The sequence below is a fragment of the Heteronotia binoei genome, chromosome 15 (genome assembly GCF_032191835.1).
Source record: "Heteronotia binoei isolate CCM8104 ecotype False Entrance Well chromosome 15, APGP_CSIRO_Hbin_v1, whole genome shotgun sequence".
Classification (NCBI taxonomy): Eukaryota; Metazoa; Chordata; class Lepidosauria; order Squamata; family Gekkonidae; genus Heteronotia; species Heteronotia binoei.
In genome coordinates, this window is record NC_083237.1 from 53,550,247 (window position 1) to 53,558,859 (window position 8,613).

The following is an 8,613-nucleotide window of genomic DNA, read 5'->3' on the forward strand; positions in this document are numbered from 1 at the left end:
TTCCTACTGGGCTTTGTCTACAAAAAAAACCCTGGGCCCCTTTAAGACCACCAAAGTTTAATTCTGGGTATAAGCTTTTGTGTGCATGCACCCTTCTTCAGGCCAGCACGGCTACCATATCTTAAACTTTGGGACCTGAAGAGGTGTGTGTGCACATGAAAGCTTATACCTGGAATTAAACTTCGGATGTAAGCTTTCGTGTGCATGCACCCTTCTTCAGACCTACACGGCTACCCATTTCTGAATTTATCTTAAGCTTTGAGACCTGGAGAGGTGTGTGCGCACGTGAAAACTTATACCCAGAATTAAACTTCGTTGGTCTTAAAGGTGCCACTGGACTCAAACTTTGTTTTATTCAATTCAGGTGGGTAACCGTGTTGGTATGAAGCAACAGAACAAAGTTTAAGTCCAGTGACATCTTTAACACCAACAAATTTTAAGTCCGGGTATAAGCTTTTATGTACGCACACACCTCTTCAGGTCTCAAAGTTTAAGATAGATTCAGAGATGGGTAGCTGCGTTGGTTTGAAGAAGGGTGAATGCACATGAAACCTTATACCTGGAAAGCTTATGCCACTGGACTCCAACTTGGTTCTGTTGTTTCAGACCAACACAGCAATCCACCTGAATCTACAAATTTGAATAAAAACTCAAGCCTGATGAAGAAGCATTCTAAAGAATCCATAAGAACATGAGCCCTGCTGGGTCAGACCAATAGTCCATCTAGCCCAGTGACCTGTTTCACACAGTGGACAACCTGTTCCTCTGGAAGGCCAACAATGGGGCACAGAGGCCAAGGCCTTTCCTAATAAGAAACTTAGAAGAGCCCTGCTGGGTCAGACCAATAGTCCACCTAGCCCAGTGACCTGTCTCACACAATGGCCAACCAGTTTCTCTCGACTTCCAACAAGAGGGTATAGAGGACAAGGCCTTCCCCAATAAGAACATAAGAGCTTTGCCGGATCAAACCACTGGTCCATCTAGTCCAGCCTCCTACCTCACAAACTGGCCAAATAGTTCCTCTGGATGACTTACAACTGGGCATGGAGACTTCCCCTGATGTTGCCTCCTGACTCTGGGACTCAGAGGTGTAATGGCTCTGAATGTGGAGGTTCTCCTAAGTCAACATGGCTAGCAGCCATTTAGACCAATCCTCCACGAATCTGTCCAATCCCCCTTTAGACCTGTTTATTCCTCTGGCCATCATCACTTAGGGAGGCCAGGTTCCAGGTGGGGCCTGGGGAGCGCCTAGAATTACTCCTTATCTCAATACAACAGAGATCAGTTCTCCTGGATAAAATAGATGCTTTAGAGAGTGGATTCTATGGCATGTTTAGGTTTATTGGATTTATATCCTGCCCTCCCCGCCGAAGCAGGCTCAGGGCAGCACTCTACTCCACTGAGGTCCTTCTCAGGCTCCATCTTCAAATCTCCAGGAATTTCCCAGTCTGGAGCTGGCAACCCTACCTCCCCCTACCCCTCACCAGTGGCCAAGGAGGACCTGGCAATTCTACCATTACTTCATCCTGTGGTGGTGAATCCCACGTTTTAATCACTCTCTGTGTAAAATCTGAGTCCAGCGGCACCTTTGGAACCAACAAAGTATTTCCTTTTGTCCATCCTGAACCTACTGCCCTTTGGATGTCCTCGATGTCTAGGATTTTGGGAGAGAGAGAAAAATTTCATTTTGTCATCTCCACCCGCTGCATAATCAAAAACTTGCATATTGCTTTGCTGGATTACTGTTTTCCAGGTGGCTTCCCTCCACTCCCACCTTCTTTTGCTTGCACCTTAAAGTAGGCAGAAACATTAGGAATGTTCACTTGAAAGCATCTGAAGGAACGAGCTCTGGCTCACCAAAGCTGATGCTGGAATAAATGTATTTCATTTCTAAGGTGCCCCTGGAATCCTGCTTTGTTTTGCTGCTTCAGAGAAACACAGCTGATTAGGGTTCTTAGTACAGGGCCTACTGTAAGCTCCAGGAGGATTGGCTACATTAGAGGGTGTGGCCTGATATGCAAAGGAACTCCTGCTAGAATTCCACCCCTGGGCCACAAACCCCTGATGTAGCCAATCCTTCAAGAGCTTACAGGGCTCTTAGTACTGGGCCTACTGTAAGCTCCAGGAGGACTGGCTACATCAGGGGTGTGTGGCCTAATAGGCAAAGGAGTTCCTGCTACAAAAAGGCCCTGCCTGTCAGAAATCATTCATATTGTTTTGTGGTATTTGGGTTATTTCTAACAAAAAGCATGTCATGGTTTCCTTCTGCTAGTGATTGTCATGGATTTTTTAATATTTAGGGTTGCCAGCTCTGCGTTGGGAAATACCTGGAGATTTTGGGGGTAGAACCTGGAGAAGGTGAGCTTTGGGGAGGGGAAAGACTTCAAGCGAATTTGATGCCCTTCAAAGCAGCCATTTTCTCCAGGGAAACTGATCTCAATTGTCTTGAGATTCATTGTAATAACTGGGGGTCCCCAGGTGCCACCTGGAGGTCGGCACCCCAGATTCCAAATTAGATGTCCTGTGCTGGGTTCTCTCATCAAATCTGACTTCTGACCCGAGATCTTTTTGCCATGAATCAGATCACTTAATTTAAGTAAATATGTCTACCTAGCTTCTGTACTTGGATTTACTTAGTTTACAGGATGGGGAATAAGCTGTTTTTATTGTTTGGATAACGCTAATGATTTTCAATAGTTGCGTAAGTTGAAATTATTTATAAACATAAATATTAAAATATAACTTCTGGCCTTTTGGTGCTTCTGAGAGGGGCTGGCGTACTAGAGCCCAAGTTCGTCCCTGCCCCACCCCCAAGGAAATGCTGACTTTTACAATGCTCTGCAAAGCAGAGTTATTTATCATCCTCCACAGCCTCAAAGCAATCCTACTGTGTGTTGGTGTAAGGTATGCTCATGCTAATCAGATCAAAGGTTTGCTCAATTTGTTAATGTTACTATTCTGTCATTGGATCTTATATTTGTACCATTTTACATTCTAAACCACTGCCTACCAGATAATTTTACTTCACTGTCCTTGGTTCTTAAATCTGTACCATTTTGCATTCTGGTCCACTGCCTACCAGCTATGTATGACTCTGCTCACTGCCGGATTCCTCGTCTGATGAAGTGTGCTTAAGAGCGCATGAAAGCTTACGTTCTGAATAAAACTAAGTTGGTCTTAAAGGTCCAATCGACTCCTGTTTTGTTCTACTACTTCAGACCAACATGGCTACCTACTTGGATCTATGTGGTGGTGTGTAACGGGAAGTTATTCCCCCCCAGTCCTAGTTGTAGTCATTTATATAACGCCTTATGAAGTTGTGCATGCAAGAACACACACGTTGATCATTGAACTGCCGGAGACTTGACACTATGTAGTGTTAAAGGGTGCTGTCTCTAATGAGACTGGGGCTGATCCACTTAAATTCAAACACAGCAAGGAAGAGAGTTTTAAAATGCATACATAGCACTACATATTAGAGGACAATGGTTTAAATCCAGTTTAAGAAATAGCTTTGTGTAAATCCAACCCAGGAGAGGGAAGGGATGATTTGATATGCGACTGATTGAGAGGCTATTTGGGTGCATGGGTGGTGGAGGCGATTGTCAAATGTTTGTACTGTTTTATCTGTGAAAGCAGGGGATTCTCAAAGGGATCGAAGGGGGGGGGGGGGATCTGTCTTTGGTTCGGTTGTGTTTCCAAAGCTCTACTTGCTGCTTTCCAGAACATACAGTAGAGGTCGCTGTGGCGCAACGAAAACAGCCGGTCACAGCTGCTGGGTTTGAAATCTCTTTCCTATAAACTCAGCTGAAGATGCTGATGATGTTTCAACGGAGAGGGAGGGGGAGGAGAAACCCCTCTGCACATGTTCAGAGGCACTGGCCGTAGATGAATAAACAGAAAAATGCAAAAACGTGGAGCTCAGTAAGTCTTCTGAATTCAAGCGGATATTCTGGCACAGAGGCCACATATTACATACGCTTGCTAGGTTTCTAAAACAGATTTCCCACGCCTCCCCTCCCCACCCACCCTCCGTTTGATGGAAATGCAAATACTCGTTTGCATCCTTTCGAATGTCCCTTTGCAAAAAAGCCTCGATGGAGCCGGCTCAGGTCGGATCTCCCGGGCCGGTGCCGCCTGACCGCCAGGCGGCGTCCCTTCTCCGGAGCGGGGGATGGAAACGCCCCTTCAGGCATTGCCAAGGGGACGGCTGGTTGCTAGGAGATGCCGGTCCCTTGATGACGACAAAGGGGCCCAATCCCAGGCCCGATGGCATGGGAGGGGGAGGAGCCGAGGGCGTGGCTGGGTCTGGGTCCCTTTCAGCTCTGGTGCCCAGCAGAGGGTCACCTGGCTGCAGCCTCCATCACCCCATCTATGGCCAAGGTCGGTTCAGGGACTCGGCTGGCTGTTCCCCGCCTCCCCACCCCAAAGCTGGGTGGAAGAGGGCAGCCATCCCAGGCAGACACCACCAGGTCCCCTTCTTCAGGAGCAGCAGGGAACGTGCCCGGCTTGTAGACGATGAGGGGGGGGGGGGACATGTCCTGGCTGCAACCACCCTCCCCACTCTAGCTGCCCTTGCAGCCTGTGCAGTCTAGGGGCCTCTCCTCCCACCCACTCAAGAACTTACTGTTCAGGGTGAGGGGGGAGTCATGGCTTGGGGAGGAAAGGAAAGGTCCCCTGTGCAAGCACTAGTCATTTCCGACTGTGGGGAGATGTTGCTTTCACAACGTTTTCATGACAGACCTTTTTACAGGGTGGTTTGCCATTGCCTTCCTCAGTCATCTACACTCCCCCCCCCCCCGCAAGCTGGGTAGTACTCATTTGACCGACCTCGGAAGAATGGAAGGCTGAGTCAACCTCGAGCCGGCTACCTGAAAACCCAGCTTCCGCCGGGGATCAAACTCAGGTCATGAGCAGAGCTTAGGACTGCAGTGCTGCAGCTTTAACACTTGGGGAGGGGGCCCATAAAACCCACAAGGAGGCTGAGCCCTCCGGGTTCCATGGGGCATTATGGGCCTGGTCCTACCCTTCTATGATTTGTCTCCAGTTTGAAAGGATGCAAATCAAGTACCTTTTGATTTAGAAAGTGTTTGCAACTGTTGCATTGCATATGTTAGGCCCCCAGGAGGGAAAGAAAGGGACACTTTTGTAATTAGCCCATCTCCTTTCTTTAGACTGCAATAATGAGGCCAGACCTGCCCCATTTATCCAGAGGACTCCTCTCTCCCTGTTGGTAACAACCCCCACCCCAGCCCAAATTGCTGGAAGAAACAAAAACAAAGCATTTAATTTTCAGATGTTCCATAAAATGAGACATTGCTGTAGTCTTGTGGAAGGCTTGCGTAACCGTGTCCCAGAACCGTCTTCAAGACCAGAAGCGTAAAAGAAAACAAAAGGGAAAGAGAAAAAAAATAATTTAATAGAAAATGATAAAGTTTTGGCTGTACAGCAAGTTTCAAATGCAGCTGCTGGCCCAAAGAAGATCCTGGTTCTGAAGTCTTAGGAGGGAAGGAAAGAGGACCACAGAGCTGAAACAAACCTGAAGGGGGAAAAACTACCTAGCTAGGGACCCGTATTTTGAATTTGCTTCCGGAAATACGCTTCAATCTCCTCACTGAGATTGCCACCTTGAGGTCACCTGCAGGACTCACAGGGCTGCCAGCCTCCAGGTAGGAACCAGAGTTCTTCTGGAATTACAGCCCATCTCCAGGCCACGGAGATCAGTTTGGTGTAGGAGAGCCAGTTTGGTGTAGTGGTTAAGTGTGCAGACTCTTATCTGGGAGAACTGGGTTTGATTCCCCACTCCTCCACTTGCACCTGCTGGCATGGCCTTGGGTCAGCCATAACTCTGGCAGAGATTGTCCTTGAAAGGGCAGCTGCTGTGAGAGCCCTCTCCAGCCCCACCCACCTCACAGGGGGTCTGTTGTGGGGGAGGAAGGTAAAGGAGATTGTGAGCCGCTCTGAGACTCTTCGGAGTGGAGGGCAGGATATAAATCCAATATCTTCTTCTTCCCCTGGAGGAAAGGGCAGCTCCAAAGGGCAGATTCTGCCATCACATCTTCACTGAGCTCCCTTTCCTCCTGCAACCCCGCCCTCCTCAGGCACCCCACCCCCCAATCTCCAGGAATTTTCCAAGCTGGAGGTGGCAACCCAATTCAGGAGCTGCCTCACCTCCCATCTACAAAATCCTCTTGTTTGTTAGGAAACGACACCAGGACTGTGTACGAAGAGCGCAAGAGCAGTCTGATGCTTCCCAAATGCAAACCAGCTCTTTTCTCTATTACCGGGTTGCCAGGTCCCTGCTAGCCACAGATGGAGGATGGGGTGGAAGGTAGGGTTGCCAGCTCCAGGTCGAGAAACCCCAGGAGATTTGGGGGGGGGGGTAGGGCCTGGGGATCTCCTGGAATTTCAGCTCATCTCTAGAATACAGAGGTCGGTTCCCCTGGAAAAAAAAATGGATGCTTTGGAAGGTGGACACACTAGTAGGTGTGGACACATTGGGCCGGCAGGGGGAACCTGCCCAGACATTGTTGGCATGATGACGTCACCCAGAAGTGACATCATCATGCCGGCAATGTTATACGACGGCCACTCTAGGCATTTCCAGGGAAACTCTGGTTTTCCAGGATGCCCTAGTCATTTGGGAGGGAAAACGCTATGGTACAATAGACTGAATGTCCCCCGCTGGGGGACGCTGGGGACTTGGCAACCCACCCCGCCCCCCAAATATCCAGGAGCTTTCCAGCGTGGAGCTGACGACACTACCTTCCCCACCAGGAGGACAGGGTTGCCAGCTTCCAGGTGGTGGCTGGAGATCTGCTATTACAACTGATTTCCAGGCGACAGATCAGTTCTCCTGGAGAAAATGGCCACTGTGGAAGGTGGACTCTATATGACATTATACCCCACTGTAGTTCCTCCCCTCCCTCCTCAGGCTCCACCCCCCCAAATCTCCCACCGGGAGGACCCAACAACTCCAAGTTTCAAGGAGGCCTGCAGAATCAACCTTCAATTGTGACTCGGGGTCATTAGCAAGAGGGGAGATCCCATTCCGATCTTCTCCCTCCGGCGCCAAAATATCACGGGATAGCCCTTTCCTTCGCAATCCAGAATACCGGCTTGGATCCACGTAGGTAGAGCCAGGTGAGTAGCCGTGTTGGTCTGAAGCAACAGAACAAAGCTGAAGTCCAGTAGCACTTTTAAGACCAACAAAGTTTAAAACTCTAGGGGGCTACTGGACTCCAACTTTGTTCTACGGCTTGGATCCAGGCAGCTTTTTCACCCAGCCTTACCTGGGGAGGGGCGGTGGCTTGGTGATAGAACATCTGCTTGGCATGCAGAGTGTTCCAGGTTCAATCCCTGGCATTCTCCAGGTTCAATCCCTGGCATCAGGTAATAGGTGATACGAAAGACCTCTGCCTGAGACCCTGGAGAGCTGCTGCCAGTCTTGAGTACAGAATACAGACCATGATGGACCAAGGGTCATATTCTGTGTATGCAGGGGAAGAATTCTAGCAGGAGCTCCTTTGCATATTAGGCCGCACCCCCCTGATGTAGCCAATCCTCCAAGAGCTTACAGGGCTCTTAGTACAGGGCCTACTATAAGCTCCAGGAGGATTGGCTACATCAGGGGGGTGCGGCCTAATATGCAAAGCAGCTCCTGCTAGAACTCCACCCCTGAGTGTATGGCAGCTTTCCAAGTCCTCTCATACAGACCCATCCCTCCTGGCTTTCCTCCCATGCAGGTCCCATCATCCCCCCCCCATCCTTTTTGTATGGTTAAAGCATCTTCTGGCAGCAGAACAGCTGTTTGGATCCCAACCCTCATCTGCAACAGCATGGCCTTCAAAGGATCTCAGCAAGATTGATGAGCTTCGAGGGGCGTGTGCTTGTTTTAAAGCATCCTTTACAAAAGGACGTTTGAAAAAATACCAACATTTTCAAACTCTCGAACTTCAGTGTCCCAGTATCAAAATCAAACAACGTTTTGTTTGGGTTCCCATTAGTCCTTAACAGAGTGGAAAAGAAACCGACTGATCCCAACCAGGAAAAACAGGGGCTGGTGCCCTGGTAGGGATGCCCAGTCCTCTCCAAAAATATCTCCTGGGGGGTTCCAGCGTCCCCCAAGCCCGGCTGGCTTCTCAGCTGGGTCCTCCTGAGCACCAAAGATCTAAAAGGAAGAGGTCGTGGCCAGAGGAGGCTCCTTGGCATCAGTGGAAGGTCTCTGAACTGGACCGGAAATGGAAGCGCGTCGGAGGGCAGCTGGAGAACGAGTTCCTGGGGGAGATGGAGGTCACCGGACACAGCACGGGGGAGCTCGAGTGAGAAGAAGTCAAGTTGGCCGTGTGCCCGCCGCGGCTGCCCTGTCCCATGTCCATCCGAGGTGAATGGTATTGATGGGAGGGTCCCGCAGGATCGCAGGAGGTGCAACCCAGCCGCTCCCGGGACCCTGAATGGTCTGGGCCCGGGGAGGCAGCAGAAGGCGAGAAGGTGGAAAAGTCTGGGCTCGAGAAGGCGGGGAGGCTAGGCGATGGCGGGGAAGCCGAGGCCTGAGACGAAGGCTGGTGAACTGGTTGCCCGCTTCCGGGAGGCAGGGAGGGTGAGGTCTGGCCG